General features: G+C 42.0%; 1 protein-coding gene across 1 annotated transcript in view; it reads left to right on the top strand.

Annotated features, from left to right (window-relative positions):
• The window catches only part of LOC122815461 (extracellular calcium-sensing receptor-like), a 399086-nt gene that overhangs the window by 212287 nt on the left and 169299 nt on the right, over positions 1 to 17500 (top strand). The window lies entirely within an intron of this gene.

Genomic DNA, 17500 nt, shown 5'->3' with positions numbered 1-17500 from the left:
AATGGGATTTAAGGTAGGTTTTCAGCTCTGGGTTCACACAGGGACATAACCACTGGGATTTAAGGTAGGTTTTCAGTTCTGGGTTCACACAGGGACATAACCAATGGGATTTAAGGTAGTTTTTTAGCTCTGGGTTCACACAGGGACATAACCAATTGGATTTAAGGTAGGTTTTCAGCTCTGGGTTCACACAGGGAAATAATCAATGGGATTTAAGGTAGGTTTCAGCTCTGGGTTCACACAGGGCCATGACCAATGGGATTTAAGGTAGGTTTTCAGCTTTTAAATTGTGTTAGTGAGGAAAGGGAGGTTGGGTCACTGTGAAGTGAGTTCCAGGTTTTACCCACGGTATTAGAGAACAAAGAGTCACCAGCCATATTGTTGGTTTTGCCTATTTGTACTAATACTTTATTAGATGAGCGTAGGGTCTTAAGGTTGTTGTAGGGGGTGATAAGGTTGTTAAGAATTGGAGTATTAGTAGGCTGATAAAGGATATTGTATGCAACTGTTAATTGGTTAAATAGAAGTAAATTTGACAACTCTAGGCATCCTAGCTGTTCATAATTAGTATCGTGATGGGTTCTGAATGTACAGCCTGTTGCAAATCTGGCAATATTATTGTAGGAGACAGCCAGCTTGTTCAAGTTGTTTTTTGAGAGGTTAGTATATATATATATATATATATATATATATATATATATATATATATATATATATATATATATATATATATATATATATATATATATATATATACATATATATATATATATATATATATATATATATATATATCCTGCCTCTGGGCAGGATCGCCCGCTCCTGCCCTGAGGTAGTTGCATATACTAATGTACTGAACCTCTTCTACCTTAACTTTCGCTGAACCAAGAAGACCTGTACCATAGTGCGATAGCACAAACAGGCTCCAGCTACCAATCCCTCCACAAAGATATCACCTGAAAAGGTAGTTGCATATACTAATGTACTGAACCTGAACCAAGAAGACCTGTACCATAGTGCGATAGCACAAACAGGCTCCAGCTACCAATCCCTCCACAAAGATATCACCTGAAAAGGTAGTTGCATATACTAATGTACTGAACCTCTTCTACCTTAACTTTCGCTGAACCAAGAAGACCTGTACCATAGTGCGATAGCACAAACAGGCTCCAGCTACCAATCCCTCCACAAAGATATCACCTGAAAAGGTAGTTGCATATACTAATGTACTGAACCTCTTCTACCTTAACTTTCGCTGAACCAAGAAGACCTGTACCATAGTGCGATAGCACAAACAGGCTCCAGCTACCAATCCCTCCACAAAGATATCACCTGAAAAGGTCATTAAGTTCCCATTTTTTAACTCGGTCTCTGTAACCTAAATACCTCAGGACAGAACCCCAGGGCTGGCAACTAAACAGTCAAATGTTTTAGATTGAAACCTTTCCAGCTAAATTAAAGCTTACATTGAAACCTTTCCAGCTACATTAAAGCTCTAAGCTACACAAATTAAAGCTAAACATTAGTGTAAGACTAGAGCGTGAGTCTGTCCGCTTTATTTACCTGTAAATTCACTTAGTACCAGTAGCAGTAAACCTCCTGGGTGGTGTAGCTGTCCGCTTTATTTACCTGTAAATTCACTTAGTACCAGTAGCAGTTGATCTTTAGGACCAAGAAACCTCCTGGGTGGTCATTACTGACGTAGGGAAGTTTTTAAAAACCCTACCAGTTCCCGCCACAGTACTATAGGATACTGTCGCGTTTTTTATGCTATCGCCCGCTCCTGCCCTGAGGTATGTACTAATGAACTAATGTTGTTGTCTACTGCTATAAACAGATAACGTTACTTATTTTCGTTAATTTTACAGTTGTTTAGACTCGCATGACTGAATCTTATTGAAGAGCACTCTCTAGTTGCAAAATTGTACAAGCGTTATGTTAAAACTATACTGTTTAGATTCGTAAGTGCCGTATCTTACTCAAGAGCACTCTCTAGTTGCAATATAGTATGAACGCCTTAAACTAACCTAACGCTATCCTTATCTGGCGTATTCTATGAATCATCACAAAAACTAGGAGCGCTGTATACGCACCAAGCGCTAATCCATAGATAGCGATGGTACCAGCGTTCATTCTGTTTATTGTTTGGTTGATTTATAACAGATAACTCAGGGTCTATCTGCTATTGTATAGTGCTTGTATAGTACATAAAAGGTATTGTGAAAATCTGCTATTGCTGTTCAAACAATTGCCACTGTTATCATTTGCCGCTACAATCAAACTTATTGATGTAAAGGGGTCATATTCATGTTAATCTAAATGTGCATATGTTATCTCTCCCTAGGTAGTTGCATATACTAATGTACTGAACCTCTTCTACCTTAACTTTCGCTGAACCAAGAAGACCTGTACCATAGTGCGATAGCACAAACAGGCTCCAGCTACCAATCCCTCCACAGAGATATCACCTGAAAAGGTAGTTGCATATACTAATGTACTGAACCTCTTCTACCTTAACTTTCGCTGAACCAAGAAGACCTGTACCATAGTGCGATAGCACAAACAGGCTCCAGCTACCAATCCCTCCACAAAGATATCACCTGAAAAGGTCATTAAGTACCCATTTTTTAACTCGGTCTCTGTAACCTAAATACCTCAGGACAGAACCCCAAGGCTGGCAACTAAACAGTCAAATGTTTTAGATTGAAACCTTTCCAGCTAAATTAAAGCTAAAATTGAAACCTTTCCAGCTACATTAAAGCTCTAAGCTACACAAATTAAAGCTAAACATTAGTGTAAGACTAGAGCGTGAGTCTGTCCACTTTATTTACCTGTAAATTCACTTAGTACCAGTAGCAGTAAACCTCCTGGGTGGTGTAGCCCCCTAACGCTATCCTTATCTGGCGTATTCTATGAATCATCACAAAAACTAGGAGCGCTGTATACGCACCAAGCGCTAATCCATAGATAGCGATAGTACCAGCGTTCATTCTGTTTATTGTTTGGTTGATTTATAACAGATAACTCAGGGTCTATCTGCTATTGTATAGTGCTTGTATAGTACATAAAAGGTATTGTGAAAATCTGCTATTGCTGTTCAAACAATTGCCACTGTTATCATTTGCCGCTACAATCAAACTTATTGATGTAAAGGGGTCATATTCATGTTAATCTAAATGTGCATATGTTATCTCTCCCTAGGTAGTTGCATATACTAATGTACTGAACCTCTTCTACCTTAACTTTCGCTGAACCAAGAAGACCTGTACCATAGTGCGATAGCACAAACAGGCTCCAGCTACCAATCCCTCCACAAAGATATCACCTGAAAAGGTAGATGCATATACTAATGTACTGAACCTCTTCTACCTTAACTTTCGCTGAACCAAGAAGACCTGTACCATAGTGCGATAGCACAAACAGGCTCCAGCTACCAATCCCTCCACAAAGATATCAACTGAAAAGGTCATTAAGTTCCCATTTTTTAACTCGGTCTCTGTAACCTAAATACCTCAGGACAGAACCCCAGGGCTGGCAACTAAACAGTCAAATGTTTTGGATTGAAACCTTTCCAGCTAAATTAAAGCTTAAATTGAAACCTTTCCAGCTACATTAAAGCTCTAAGCTACACAAATTAAAGCTAAACATTAGTGTAAGACTAGAGCATGAGTCTGTCCGCTTTATTTACCTGTAAATTCACTTAGTACCAGTAGCAGTAAACCTCCTGGGTGGTGTAGCCCCCTAACGCTATCCTTATCTGGCGTATTCTATGAATCATCACAAAAACTAGGAGCGCTGTATACGCACCAAGCGCTAATCCATAGATAGCGATGGTACCAGCGTTCATTCTGTTTATTGTTTGGTTGATTTATAACAGATAACTCAGGGTCTATCTGCTATTGTATAGTGCTTGTATAGTACATAAAAGGTATTGTGAAAATCTGCTATTGCTGTTCAAACAATTGCCACTGTTATCATTTGCCGCTACAATCAAACTTATTGATGTAAAGGGGTCATATTCATGTTAATCTAAATGTGCATATGTTATCTCTCCCTAGGTAGTTGCATATACTAATGTACTGAACCTCTTCTACCTTAACTTTCGCTGAACCAAGAAGACCTGTACCATAGTGCGATCGCACAAACAGGCTCCAGCTACCAATCCCTCCACAAAGATATCACCTGAAAAGGTCATTAAGTACCCATTTTTTAACTCGGTCTCTGTAACCTAAATACCTCAGGACAGAACCCCATGGCTGGCAACTAAACAGTCAAATGTTTTAGATTGAAACCTTTCCAGCTAAATTAAAGCTTAAATTGAAACCTTTCCAGCTACATTAAAGCTCTAAGCTACACAAATTAAAGCTAAACATTAGTGTAAGACTAGAGCGTGAGTCTGTCCGCTTTATTTACCTGTAAATTCACTTAGTACCAGTAGCAGTAAACCTCCTGGGTGGTGTAGCCCCGCTACGCTTCGCCCTCGCTTCGCTCGGGCTTGCTTCGCCCCCTGCCCCTTATCCCCGGCCCCACTATCCCTACATTTATTAGCTCAAAATAACCACACCCCACTTACCTCAGAACCAATCAGGTCAGCCCACCCATTAACTACTTCCTCTCCCATAATCCCCATAGTCAAGCTTACTGCTTTCCCCTTCCTTAGTCCTCCTATAGTCATCATAACCAACTAGTACTAGGGAATCAAACTCCTAGCATAACTATCATACCATATTACTACTCCTCATTAACATGCCAAAAGTAGTGAATCTAATTATCCCTTTTGTACTACCACTTATAATCATCTCCTACTTATTATCCAGTTATGAAAACCAAAAACACATAGGATTCTACTATCCAAAAGGCCAAACATGTACTCCCTCAGCTCTTTTCCCTAATGAGCTTTCTCCCCCCTACTACCACACTAGAATGCTAAGCATACACAACCTACACCTCACCCGCTCCTACCCAAAAGTATCAACAACGAGGCATGGTCAAAAGATAATATATAAGCTTCTAAGACTCCTAGAGCAACTGAAAAAACGAATTACCAAAGATGGGGACATTCACCCTAACCCAGGGCCATCCTCAAACCCCAATTCTGCCACATCAATGTTAGCCCAAAGGTCAGCTAACTCTCTCCTTATCCTCCATCTTAACCTAAGAAGCATCAATAATAAGCTTCATAACCTACATAGCATGCTAGCCACCTACCTCCCTTATATTATGTGTCTATCGGAGACATGGCTGAAACCAGCCACCAAAGATGAAGAAATTCTCCCACCAGGGTACAATATCGTAAGGGTCGATCGTGTAAAAAAAAAGGGAGGGGGAATAGCTGTTATGTATAGAAGCTCATTCAATATCATACTGCATCCTAACCAACCCCCTAAGGTCGCCAGTGCAGAGACAATCACCTTAAAACTATGCTTAAATAACCAAAAAAGTATCAATCTTTTAGTAATATATATCCCCCCAGGGAACACCCTAGAAACTATGGAACAAATACTAAGCTGGCTAAACGCTAACTACCCTCAGGAAACCATTGTTCTGGGCGATGTCAACATCGACTGGACCCAATGTTCGGCACAGACCAATCCTATGACTATTAACCTACACGGCTTTTCCCAGAATATAAACTCTACAACTAGAATAGGAAATGCCCCCCAAAAAGAGAGTATACTTGACTGGATTCTTACTAATGCCCATACGCATAAATATACCACTGGGACCCTTCCTAATGATCTTAGTGACCATCTTATCACTTTCATCATTAAACATAAATTTATCACCATAAACCAACCCATCCATAGACTACTAAGAAACAAGAAGAAATTTGAACCTATGCAATTTGCTGCTGAACTCAAAGCCTGTAACTGGTCTAAGTTAAAAACTCTATCCCTTGACGAGAGTGTGACATTCTTTAATGACACGTTCCTAAACATTCTGGACAATCATGCACCTAACCGACTTACTAGAACTAAGGTGCGGATAGCCCCCGGCTAACCAGGGACACTAAATCCAAAATTAAAATTAGGGACAAAGCCTGGGATACATGGAGAGCTACTAAGGCACCTCTAGATTGTATAAAATTCCAGCAGCTTAGAAATGAAACAAAAAAAGCTAGCACACTGGACAAAAATAATTATTTTTGTCACCTCCAAGAAAAGCACCAGAACAACCCAAAGAAGTTCTGGGCTGGCTTAAATAATCTCCTCCACCCAGGGAAATCATCTACACCTACCCCTGAAACACTTATTGGTAAAAACCCAGAAGTCGTAGCCAATACCTTTAACTCCTTCTTTACTGAAACGATTCAAGCTTTAGCCAGTCAACTACCCCCCCCTTCAACCAATACTACCGATGACACATTCCCTTCCTTTAAACTACAACACATACCCACCTCCTATATTCGAACCTTATTGAAGAAACTTAAACCTACCACCCTCTCAGCGGACCGACTTCCTGCTGAATACCTGCAAATTGCAGCTGATGCCATAGCCTACCCTATCTCTATCCTGATTAATCGAACTATCTCCGAAGCCACCATCTCCTCCATTTGGAAAATTTCCTATGTCATACCACTCCATAAGGTAGGCCCTTCCACTGAACCTTCTAACTACAGACCAATAGCTATACTGTCTCCATTAGCCAAAATTATGGAACGTTGTGTCCACAAGCAGTTTCTTTGCTACCTCACCCTAAATAAACTTCTGACTAACTCACAACATGGCTTTAGACCCCACCATAGTACAACTACCGCCCTCCTTTCCTTCACCGACTCAGTCAACAAAAATCGTAATAACAAAAAAATATCGTCAGCTCTGTTTCTCGACCTGTCAAAAGCCTTTGACATGATCAATCATCAGCTTCTTCTCCACACGCTTGAAACCCTACACTTTGACTATTCATCTCTTAACTGGTTCTCTGCTTATCTCTCTGGTAGGCAACAAGCAGTCCAATGGCAAAACAAGCTCTCTCACCTACTACCCAATACCATAGGAGTCCCCCAAGGCTCCATACTAGGTCCCCTTCTCTTTTCCGTGTTCATAAACGAACTTCACATAGTCATCCCTAAAGCCACCTGCATCCAATATGCGGATGATTCCACCCTTTTATGCTCACATATCTCTCTCCCTGAACTACAAGTAACAACCCAACACTGCTTTTCCACAGTAGAAAAATGGCTCTCAGGGAGGAATCTCATCTTAAATCCAAAAAAAACTAAGCTACTACTATTCTTTCCTACCTCTGCCCCGACACCAAATCCCAACAATACTACCTTCTACGTCCAATCTAATAATGGTACCATCATTGAGCCTGATACCAATACTAAACTACTAGGGGTCACCATTGATGACAAGCTCAGATTTAACTTGCACATCAGCCAGACAATTAAGAACGTAAATAAGAAACTTGGATCCTTGTATAGAATCAAGAACTTTTTAACCCCCAACGCTAAACTAACCATTGCAGACGCATCTCCTCTCCACACTACTGCATGCCTCTCCTGTATTTTATTTTCTCAACAAAACTGACATCAACAAACTCTCCGTGACCTATAATCACATTGCCAGATTTATAACTGGACTTCCCCATAGAACACATCATTGTCTTAACCTAAAAACACTTAACTGGTTAGAATTACCCAACCTCCTCAAACTGAACCAACTCACTGAAGCGTTTAAAATTATTAAGGAACCTGATAAAACCCCCTCACTCGATAAGCTATTGACCCCCTATTCTAACCTAAGCAGTCTTCGATCCTCTAACAGTCACCTTGTACAAACCATCAAATCTTACAACAAGGGGGGCGATGCTCTCTTTGCCAACTCTATAGGTAAGATTTGGAACTCCCTCCCATATAACCTTAGACTTTCTACCTCCCTTTTTCAATTAAAAAAAAATCTAACTCAATTCTTTAAGGCACAATGGCTATGTTCATGCGTAAAATCAGATTAGTCTCTCCTTGAGCGACCACTTATCCTAACACACTGTACTAACTTGGGCTTCCTGTTCCCTTGAACCTAACCATTGCTCTTTTGACCATTAATCCCCCTGTTCTTTACAGCATTATTCCTCTCTTCTTTGACTGTTCCTTTATACTCCATTGATATTATACTGTGGCTGTTATGATGTATTAGAGTCTAATAACAATAATGTTCCCTTACTGTATGGTTGTAAAACTGAATGGACCTTAGCAATTTTAATATTATGAATCAGCATCTATCTCCTATGGATGTGTAATCCTACTTCCATACTGTTATGCCTGTTGAGTTTTTTTTTCTCTTTTGTCTCCTCATCTGTCTCTTCATTACATGTATGTATATTGTAAACCTACTTGCATATTGTTATCACTGTGGAGCTTTTCTCCCCGGGCCTCCGCTGAAAAAGGACATGTATCCAGTCAGACTATCCCGGTCAACAAATGTAAAATAAAATAAAATAAATAAATATATATATATATATATATATATATATATATATATATATATATATATATATATAAATATGACGCATAGAGGAGGGTGTAGATTAAGTGGGTGCGGGCAATAGTAGCCCTTACTAGTGGGGTGAGAAAGGATGTGATTCTATAGAGGGAGCCTAGTTTTTTGTTGACTGTTTTTATGGTACTGTTAATATGAGTATAAAAGTTGAGGTTATTATCAATTAGCACCCCTAGTAGTTTTGTAATTGAGTCAGGAGATATGATGGTACTGTTATTTGATGTAACAGTAAAGTTAAGTGGGAAGGCCCTATGGGTGGGAGTAAATAGTTGGAGTTTAGTTTTTTGGGGGTTCAAGATGAGGCAATGGTGTAGTAACCATTTCTTGACTATGTTAAACAAATTATGGGTGAGGGATTGAAGGTCTGATGGAGAGGTGGCTGAGCATATTAATGTGGAGTCATCTGTGCATTGTATTGATGTAGCCTGAGGAATTGCAGAATGTAAGTCATTGATAAAAATAGAAAATAGGAGAGGTCCTAATATAGAGTCTTGGGGGACACTGAGCGCAATGGGGAGATGGGTAGATAAGTTGTTATCCCACAGAACAGCCTGCTGCCTATTGTCTAAGTAGGATTGAAACCATTGTATAGCCAGTGCATCCAGTGATAGGTTTTTGAGTATGTTTATGAGAAGTTGGAGGTTAACCATATTGAAGGCTTTAGAGAGATCAATAAAGAGGTCTCAGGATAGAGGTTTGTTATTGCGATTTTTGTTAATACAGTCAGAGAAGGATAAAAGGGCAGTCGTGGTGCCGTGAAATGGCCTAAAGCCATGCCATGTTGGCAGTTAGCTAATAAGTTATCTATTAGGTGGTTTAACAGTTGTCTATGAATGCATTTCTCCATGATATTTGCCATTGAAGATAGTATAGCAATAGGTCTATAGTTGGATAATTCCTTGGAGTTTCCACCTTTATGCAAGGGGATAATATGTGAGATCTTCCAGATAGATGGGATAGTTCCTTCAGTGATGGTTCTGTTAATCAGGATGGAGATGGGGTAAGCTATGGCTTTTGCAGCTCTTTGCAGATAATCTGCAGGTAGGAGGTCAGCTGCCGTGGTGGTAGGTTTGAGTTTCTGAACAAGGGTACAGACAAGGGATGTAAGCACAGGTTTGAGATGAAATGAGGGAGGTAAGCCAGCAGTAGAGGAAGGCAGAGATGAGCTGTCAGGAGTTAATTGATTGGCAAGAGACTGAATGGTCTCAGTAAAGAACGTGTTAAATGTATTGTCAATTTGCTTTGGACTATCATGGTCAGAGCCTGATGGGGTGGGTGTGACAGAATGACCTGGGTGCAAAAGTGTGTTAATCCCTGCCCAGAACTTTTGTGGTTTGTTTTGCTGGGTTTGTTGGAGTTGAATGTAATAGTTTCTTTTGTCTGACAGAATGGCTTTTTTTTGTATAATTTCTTAGCTGCCTAAATTTTAAGTGATCCTCTGGGCTTTTAGAAGTACGCCACTTGGCACAGACTTTATTTCTGAGGAGCATTTTTTGTTTGGTTGTTTTTGAGAGCCAGGGGTCGGGTTTATTCCTAGTTCTAATGGTCCTTTTTGGTGCATGGTAGTCTAGAATACCTAAGAATTTAGTATTAAAGTAGTTTACTGTTTCCTCTAGAGGTAGGTTTTTGAGGGGTGACCTTTGAGGGGGTTTTGAATGATTATCATTTCCTCCTATATGAGATGCCCCTGACTGGTGTAAGTGGTGAGGACTGAGACTCACTGATTGCTGGGCCAGGGCATGGGCATCACATATTAATTGTTTGGCAGTGGTGGGATATCCATATCACATATTAATTGGTGGCAAATACTAATTGGCTTGTAGTGGTGTGGGTAGAGTGAATTCATGTAGCTTGTGTACAGTGAGATTTGAAGATGTTTTGTACTCTAAATCAGCCACACAGTGAATATTCACAGTTCAGATAACAATTGTTTTATTTCTTTTGTTAGCTTTGTTAGTCAGGGTGAGCAGGCAGCATGTCAGCAGAGGAGTACGGAAAGCTGACAAGTAGCCAGCTGGCGAAAATGTACCAGGCTAGGGGACTGGTGCGTGGAAACCTGACTAAGGCAGTCCTGACTGCAGCATTGGTTACAGCTGCATCAGAAAACAGCAACCAGGAGAACAATCAGAATGACAGTGGATATATAATACCCTCGGAGAATGGACAGCTCAACCTTTCTTCAGAAGACTTAAAATTCCATCTGGAGCTAAAGAGACTTGAGTTGGAGGCCAGGCATGTGGAAATAGAAGCAACGGAGAGACTGAGGTGTCTAGAGAGTGAGGACAATGAGAGAGTGCGATGTTTGCAGGCTGAAAAGAATGAGAAACTGCTACACCTGGAAGATGAATAAAAGGAGAGGCAGAGGCAGCATGAGAAGGAGATGCTGACTCTTTGCCAGAGTCATGGAGGTAATGGGGAAGGGAGTAACTGGACCCCAGAAGCACTACAGGTCAGTAAATTTCTTCCGCAGTTTAAAGAGGTGGATAATTTTGATAGTTTCATTCATATGTTTGAGACAGTATGCAAACAGTATGGTGTTGAACAAAAGCTCTGGGTATGGTTCCTGACCCCCTTACTCCATGCTAAAGCTGTAACTGTTTTGTCAAACATGTCTGATATTTCATGTTTTGATTATACTGCTGTTAAAATTCACTTGTTAAAATTGTTTTAAGCTAACACCTGAAATGTATAGGAAAACATTTTGTGAGCATAGATGCAAGGCAGATGAAAATGTGTGTGAATATGTAGCTGAACTTGAGCACTTATTTCCATAGGTGGGTGAGTGGATGTCAGATCACCACTTTTGAAGGGCTGGCAGACTTTTTGGTGAGGGAACAAGCCCTTGCCACTTTGCCTTAGGACATGAGGATCTGGTTAGCTTATAGGCAATGTGCTACTTCAGATGAGTTAGGGAAGAAAGGAGACCTATACCTGGCAAGTAGGGCAGCCCTGCACAGGAAAGGGACCCCCAGTACTGCTCATTGGTCTAAAGGAACCCAGGGTCGGCAGCACATACTGCTCCAACAGAATCTGCCGGTAGCAGGGGAAGCCACTAGTCCAGGTGCATGTCCAGGAGCTAGGGTTAAATGTTTTAAATGCAACCAGTGGGGCCATGTGGCATACAGGTATCCATGAAGACAAGGTGGGGAACAAAAGATGAGGGAGCCAGTAAGTGGGAAAGACAAAATGCCAATAGTAGGTTGTCTTGAGACAACAGGGGTACCAAACTACCATCCTGCAAATGTCCTGATAGGGAAGGATTTGGATGAGGTAGTACCGTGTGCTTATGCAGTTACATGCAGTCAGGCTAGGAGACAAGCATGTGGGTCTGGTAGCCTTGGGGAGACCCAGACAGACTGCATAACTGCAGCCAGGACTGGTGAGTTGGTTACTTCAGGGAGGAGCTGCCCTGTAGCAGTGAGACTGAAGATGAGCTACAGCTGCTTGGGGGTATTGATGGTCCCCTGGACAGAGTGACTGCAAAGGTAGTAGTGAGTAATAGTACCCAGGCTGACAGTGAGGAACCACTGTCAGAGGATGCCAGACTTTCTGTGGAAGGGGAGCTGAGAAGGGTTACAAGGAGAGAGTTGAGACAGGCTCAGCTCTCAGACCCTACATTGCAAGGCCTGAAGCATGTAGCTAGAGAGGCACCTGATTCTCATGAAAGGGGTTATCTATATACTGGAACAAAGGGCTACTGTACAGAGAGTGGACCCCTGAAGAAGGGCTAGAAGGTGAGAGAGTAGAGCAGTTGGTAGTGCCTAGAGCCTACCATCTGGCACTTCTAGCCATAGCCCATGATATTCCCTTTACAGGGTGGGAGGATGGCATAATGGTTAAGGTGTTTACCTGGCAAAAACAAGGTGCAGGGTTTGATTCTCATATGGGATAATTGGCTAGGCTTAAAATGCCCCACAAGGAGCAATTAGCCTAATACTAACCTATGAACCTTTGAACCTATGAACCAGGTCATATGGGCCTAAAATGTACAAAGAGGCATATTTATGCAGAACTTCTATTGGCCTGGAATTTCCAGAGATGTAACAGGGTACTGCAGGACCTGTGAGCAGTGCCAAAAGGTAGGCAAGGCAGGAGACAAGGTGAGAGCTCCTTTGATGCCTTTGCATGTGATTGAGGAGCCATTTCAGAGGGTAGCTATGGATATTGTGGATCCTCTGAGTACCGCAAGTTCTACAGGGAAAAAGTATATCCTAGTGGTAGTGGATTATGCTACACAATACCCTGAGGCTGTGGCTTTGTCCTCCATTGTGGCAGAGAAGGTGGCAAATGCTTTGTTAGAGATTTTCAGCAGGGTAGATTTCCCAAAAGAAATACTGACTGACAGAGGTGCCAATTTCATGTCAGACCTGCTGGCTTGTCTGTGGAAGTCCTATGGGGTGAAGAACATGAAGACCACCTCCTACGATCCCCAGACTAATGGTCTTGTTGTGAGGTTAAACTCTACAATCAAGTTCATGCTACAGGCATTTGCAGATCAATTTAAGAGAGGTGGGACAAATATTTGCCCCATCTGTTGTTTGCTTATAGGAATCTATAGTTTTTTCACCCACTGAATTGCTGTATGGGCATAGGGTGAGATGACCTCTAGATTTAATTTGAGATGAGTGGGAAGGTGAGTGCAAGTCTCACAGGGAGTCTGTTGTGGCATACATCCTAAACTTTAGGACAAGGCTCAAGGAACTCATGGGCTTGGCCCAGCAGAACCTAGCAGCAGCCCAACAACAGAAAAAGGTGAGGAATGACAAGAATGCTCGAGCTAGAGAGTATGCTGTGGGGCAGCAGGTAATTGTTCTCATTCCTGTCAGACACAACAAACTGCAAGCAGCTTGGGAGGGACCCTACAAGATGGTAAGAAAGGTAAGTGATGTTAATTACATGGTGGAACTGCTAGGCAGAAGGCAGGGGCACAAATTGTACCATGTTATTATGATGAAACCTTACCATGATAGGGAGGCCCTTGTGCTGAGCATTTGCAGTGGATTGCAGAAGGAGTCTGATGGAGATCTGGGGACTGAACTCCTCAGTGAGGCTCGGGCTGACACCTCAGTGGAAGGGGTAGCAATGTCCCAGCAGCTATCTCCTATCCAGGTTCAAGAAATCTGAGCAGTGTTGCAGAAATTTGTGGACATGTTTACTGGGAGACCAGTGTGCACCCAACTGAGGCAACACCAGGAAGACACAGGACCCCAGAGGCCTATTAGGCAGGCCCCTTATAGAGTGCCTGAGAGAGTCAAACAGACTCTGAGGGAGGAGGTACAGGAGATGTTGGAACTAGGGGTTATTCAAGACTCCAACAGTCTGTGGGCCTCCCCAGTGATGCTGGTGCCAAAGAAGGATGGCAGCACTAGGTTCTGTGTGGACTACAGGAAACTAGTCACACAGAGTCAGATGCTTATCCAATGCCTAGGACAGATGAGGCCCTAGAGCAGCTGGGTGGGTCTAAGTATCTTACAACCACTGATCTTACCAAGGGTTACTGGCAGTTGACCTTGACTCCCAGTGAAAGAGAGAAGACAGCCTTTGTGACTTCTTTTGGCTTGTATGAGCTGACAAAGATGCCCTTGGGATGAAGAATGCTCCAGCAATTTTCCAGAGGCTGGTAGATCATATCCTAGCAGGAGCAGGAGGGTTTGCACTTGCTTACCTGGATGATATTGCCATCTACAGCCATTCCTGGCCAGAGCACCTTCAGCATGTCAGGGAGGTGCTGGGCAGACTACAGAGGGCAGGGTTGACCATTAAGCCGAGCAAATGTCAGATGGGTCTGGCAAAGGTCTCCCACCTAGGACATTGAGTGGGGAGTGTTTAGATAAGGCCAGAACCTGCCAAAGTGGAAGTCATTCAGGCATGGCCTGCACCTGTTACTAAAAAGCAGGTAAGGGCATTTTTAGGGACAGCAGGATACTACAGAAAGTTCACGTCCAGTTATAGTACCATAGATGCTCATCTCAGGGACCTGACAAGGAAGAATAGGCCAGCTAAGGTAGTGTGGACCCTAGCATGTGAGCAGGCATTCCAGATGCTTAAAGAAGCTTTGGGAGGACCCCCCCACGTTAGCCAGTCCAGATTACAGCAAAGAATTTGTTGTTCGGGTGGATGCTTCGAACCATGGGGTGGGGGCTGTACTTAGCCAGATTTCTACAGAGGGAGAAGAGCACCCAGTGGTGTATCACAGTCATAGGCTCCAATCCAGGGAGGAATGCTATGCAGCTGTAGAAAAGGAATGTCTAGCCATAGTGTGGGCACTGAAGAAACTTCAGCCTTATCTGTATGGAAGGAAATTCACTGTTATGACAGATCACAACCCTGTAACATGGTTAAACAAAGCCAGCCAGCTAAATGCCAAGTTGCTAAGATGGAGCCTGGGGTTGCAAGCATATGATATGTCCATGCAGCACTGCAGTGGGATTAGCAATGCCAATGCTGATGGGCTCTCAAGACAGGGAACGGGGTAAGGTATACTCAAATAGACCTCACTCACTCAAGCAGCATATCTCAAGGGTCACTTGAAAAACTAGCTTGAGTTCCCCAGGTGGGGAGATATGTGAATACTGGGTGAGGATAGATAAAGGCTGCCAGCCTAGCCAGATAGAAATTTGGAGATAATTCTGTCATCTGTAGATATTAATGTAAATCACAGGCCTGTTGTCTTAAATTGTAAAAATAGTGTTATATGGGGAACTGCAAAAAATGCAACAACAGTGCAGTCTGCTGGCAGAAAGCTGACCAATTAAAGCATGTTGTGACCCTTTGATCTAAACACGGTGCCAAAATGTACAGATAAAGACATTATTTCTATTGTTTTAACCAAGAGTTAAATTGCTAGATTTAAACATGCAAATGTATTTTTATTGCGCTGCTTCCTGACCAGCTGCACGATAACACAAGGAAAGAATGTAAATGTAGTTTCTGTTAGCCTGGGAACCCGGGAAGTGTGAAGAATGATATAATGGGAATCAGGAATGTGATTTTAAAAACAGAGAAAATCAGAGAGCATTAAGTATATTTGTCTGGACTACCCAACTCATTAGCACTGTCTTGCTCTATATGTAAGTTTATCTTAGACTTGTGTTTTCTCTTAGAAATAGCTAGAAACTAGAAAGATTAGACTAAGTGTACTTCTGTGATGTCAGAACTGTACTACTGAATTATTTTAAGTATTTCTCTGTGATCTCTGAACTCTTGACTAGCATTGTGTAGTAAAGAGTATTGTCTTGTATTTTGACTATTTATTATTAAATATTTTTAAACCCTTTCAACTGTGGCTGTTTTTGTAGAGACAATTTAAGCTCTTTAGAGTACTTGCATGCCTTTGGCAAAATTGTACAAAGCCACACTAATAGCTTTAGCCCTGGGCTATATTACCAATTGGATAATAATATTGCAGGGTAATAATTGGACACCCTTTTAAGGGCCTTTGAGTAGCTGATAAATAGTGGGTGGTGGCAGCTGGTACCACCGTATAATCTGGGAAAAGGGGTCTCAGCTGGAGAACCTGTGCCAGCCTTCCCCAGGAGTGTCTGTGTGGTTATAAAAACTCTTCTCAAAGTGTGTGTGTGTGTGTGTGTGTGTGTGTGTGTGTGTGTGTGTGTGTGTGTGTGTGTATATATATGTGTGTGTGTGTGTATATGTGTGTAAGCTACTTGGCCAGGGACATGAAACACTGGTTGGACAGAGAGGGTGCTGGAGGTTTTAGCTTGCCCACTAGGCTGAGATCTGGTCCCTATAGCTGTGCCAGTGGGGAGGCTTATTGGGGACCTGGAGAGCAAGGGAACGACCAGCCCCACACTGACTGTAATCTCTGTGTGCTCGTAAGGGAAACTGCACTTTACTGTGTGTATTTGTTATCCTTTTTTCCTATGTGAGATGCCCCTCACTGGTGTTAGTGGTAAGGATTGAAGCTCCTTGATTCCTGGGCCAGTGCACGGGTGTCACAGTCAGCATAAATTGTCATGCAGTTAGTCAATGTAAAGATCTGCCATCCAGCACATGTTGGAGGCACATCCTCATCCAACCCTTATTACTAATGGAGCCCCCCAGTGGTGCGTCTTTTCATCTATTCTTTTCTCTTTTTATTAATAAACTCCCATCTGGCCTCAGCTCACGACTTACCTTTTTGATGATATGAGCATCTACAGACGTAGCGCCTTCTTGTGACATATTCAATACTAATTAGAGGAAGATATGTCTAGTCTCCACAGTTGGTATAACCAACACTAACTTATCCTTAGGGCTAGAAAGACCCCACAAAAACAGTAAAATCCCAGCCAGATGCACAATTTCCCACAATACAGTACAATTATTAGAAACAGTTCAATCTTACAGGTATCTCGGGACTTGTTTAGATCCAGTACTTACTTTCAGCAACCATATTCAAATATCCAAATCAAAGCTTAACAAACTTCTATTCTGAGCTAGAAAAATGACCTCTTTCCACAACCATAGCTGCCATAGGAAAGGATGTACTAATTCTATATCTGCAATCTGGCCTCCCAATTCTTGCTTCAGCCTTCATTGAAAATCGTACCACATTTCAAATATCAAATAAAATTTGGGCTCTACAGGCACTCATGCTAGGGACTTAAAATTGCACCAACAAATAAGACTCACTGGAGGGATAGGTTCTTACCTCAACATATGTCCACCCTGTAGAATAAGTTACCATCACAAGACAAGCTAACTACTACTTTTTCTGGCTTTAAAGCTAGTCTTGATGATTTGATGAGGAGACAAAATGTATGCTCATTTGACACATATCACCCTGTTTGACCTGGGAGGTGGGTACTCATAATGGCTCCCAAGAATTTTTAAGTCTGCCTACTTAAAGATGCATGTGGCTAGGCCTCATGTGGTTCCTGGTATCACTTGTCTAGTACTGTTCTTGCATTCCTGTACATTGAAGAGTAGTTAAAATTCACTGAATGAGGTTTATAAGGTGATAATCAAAGGATCATAGGAGGTTACTAGGCTAATGGCCC

The sequence above is a fragment of the Protopterus annectens genome, chromosome 1.part1 (genome assembly GCF_019279795.1).
Source record: "Protopterus annectens isolate FY-2018-M chromosome 1.part1, PAN1.0, whole genome shotgun sequence".
Taxonomy (NCBI): domain Eukaryota; kingdom Metazoa; phylum Chordata; order Ceratodontiformes; family Protopteridae; genus Protopterus; species Protopterus annectens.
This window is presented reverse-complemented; position numbering and strand designations above follow the sequence as displayed.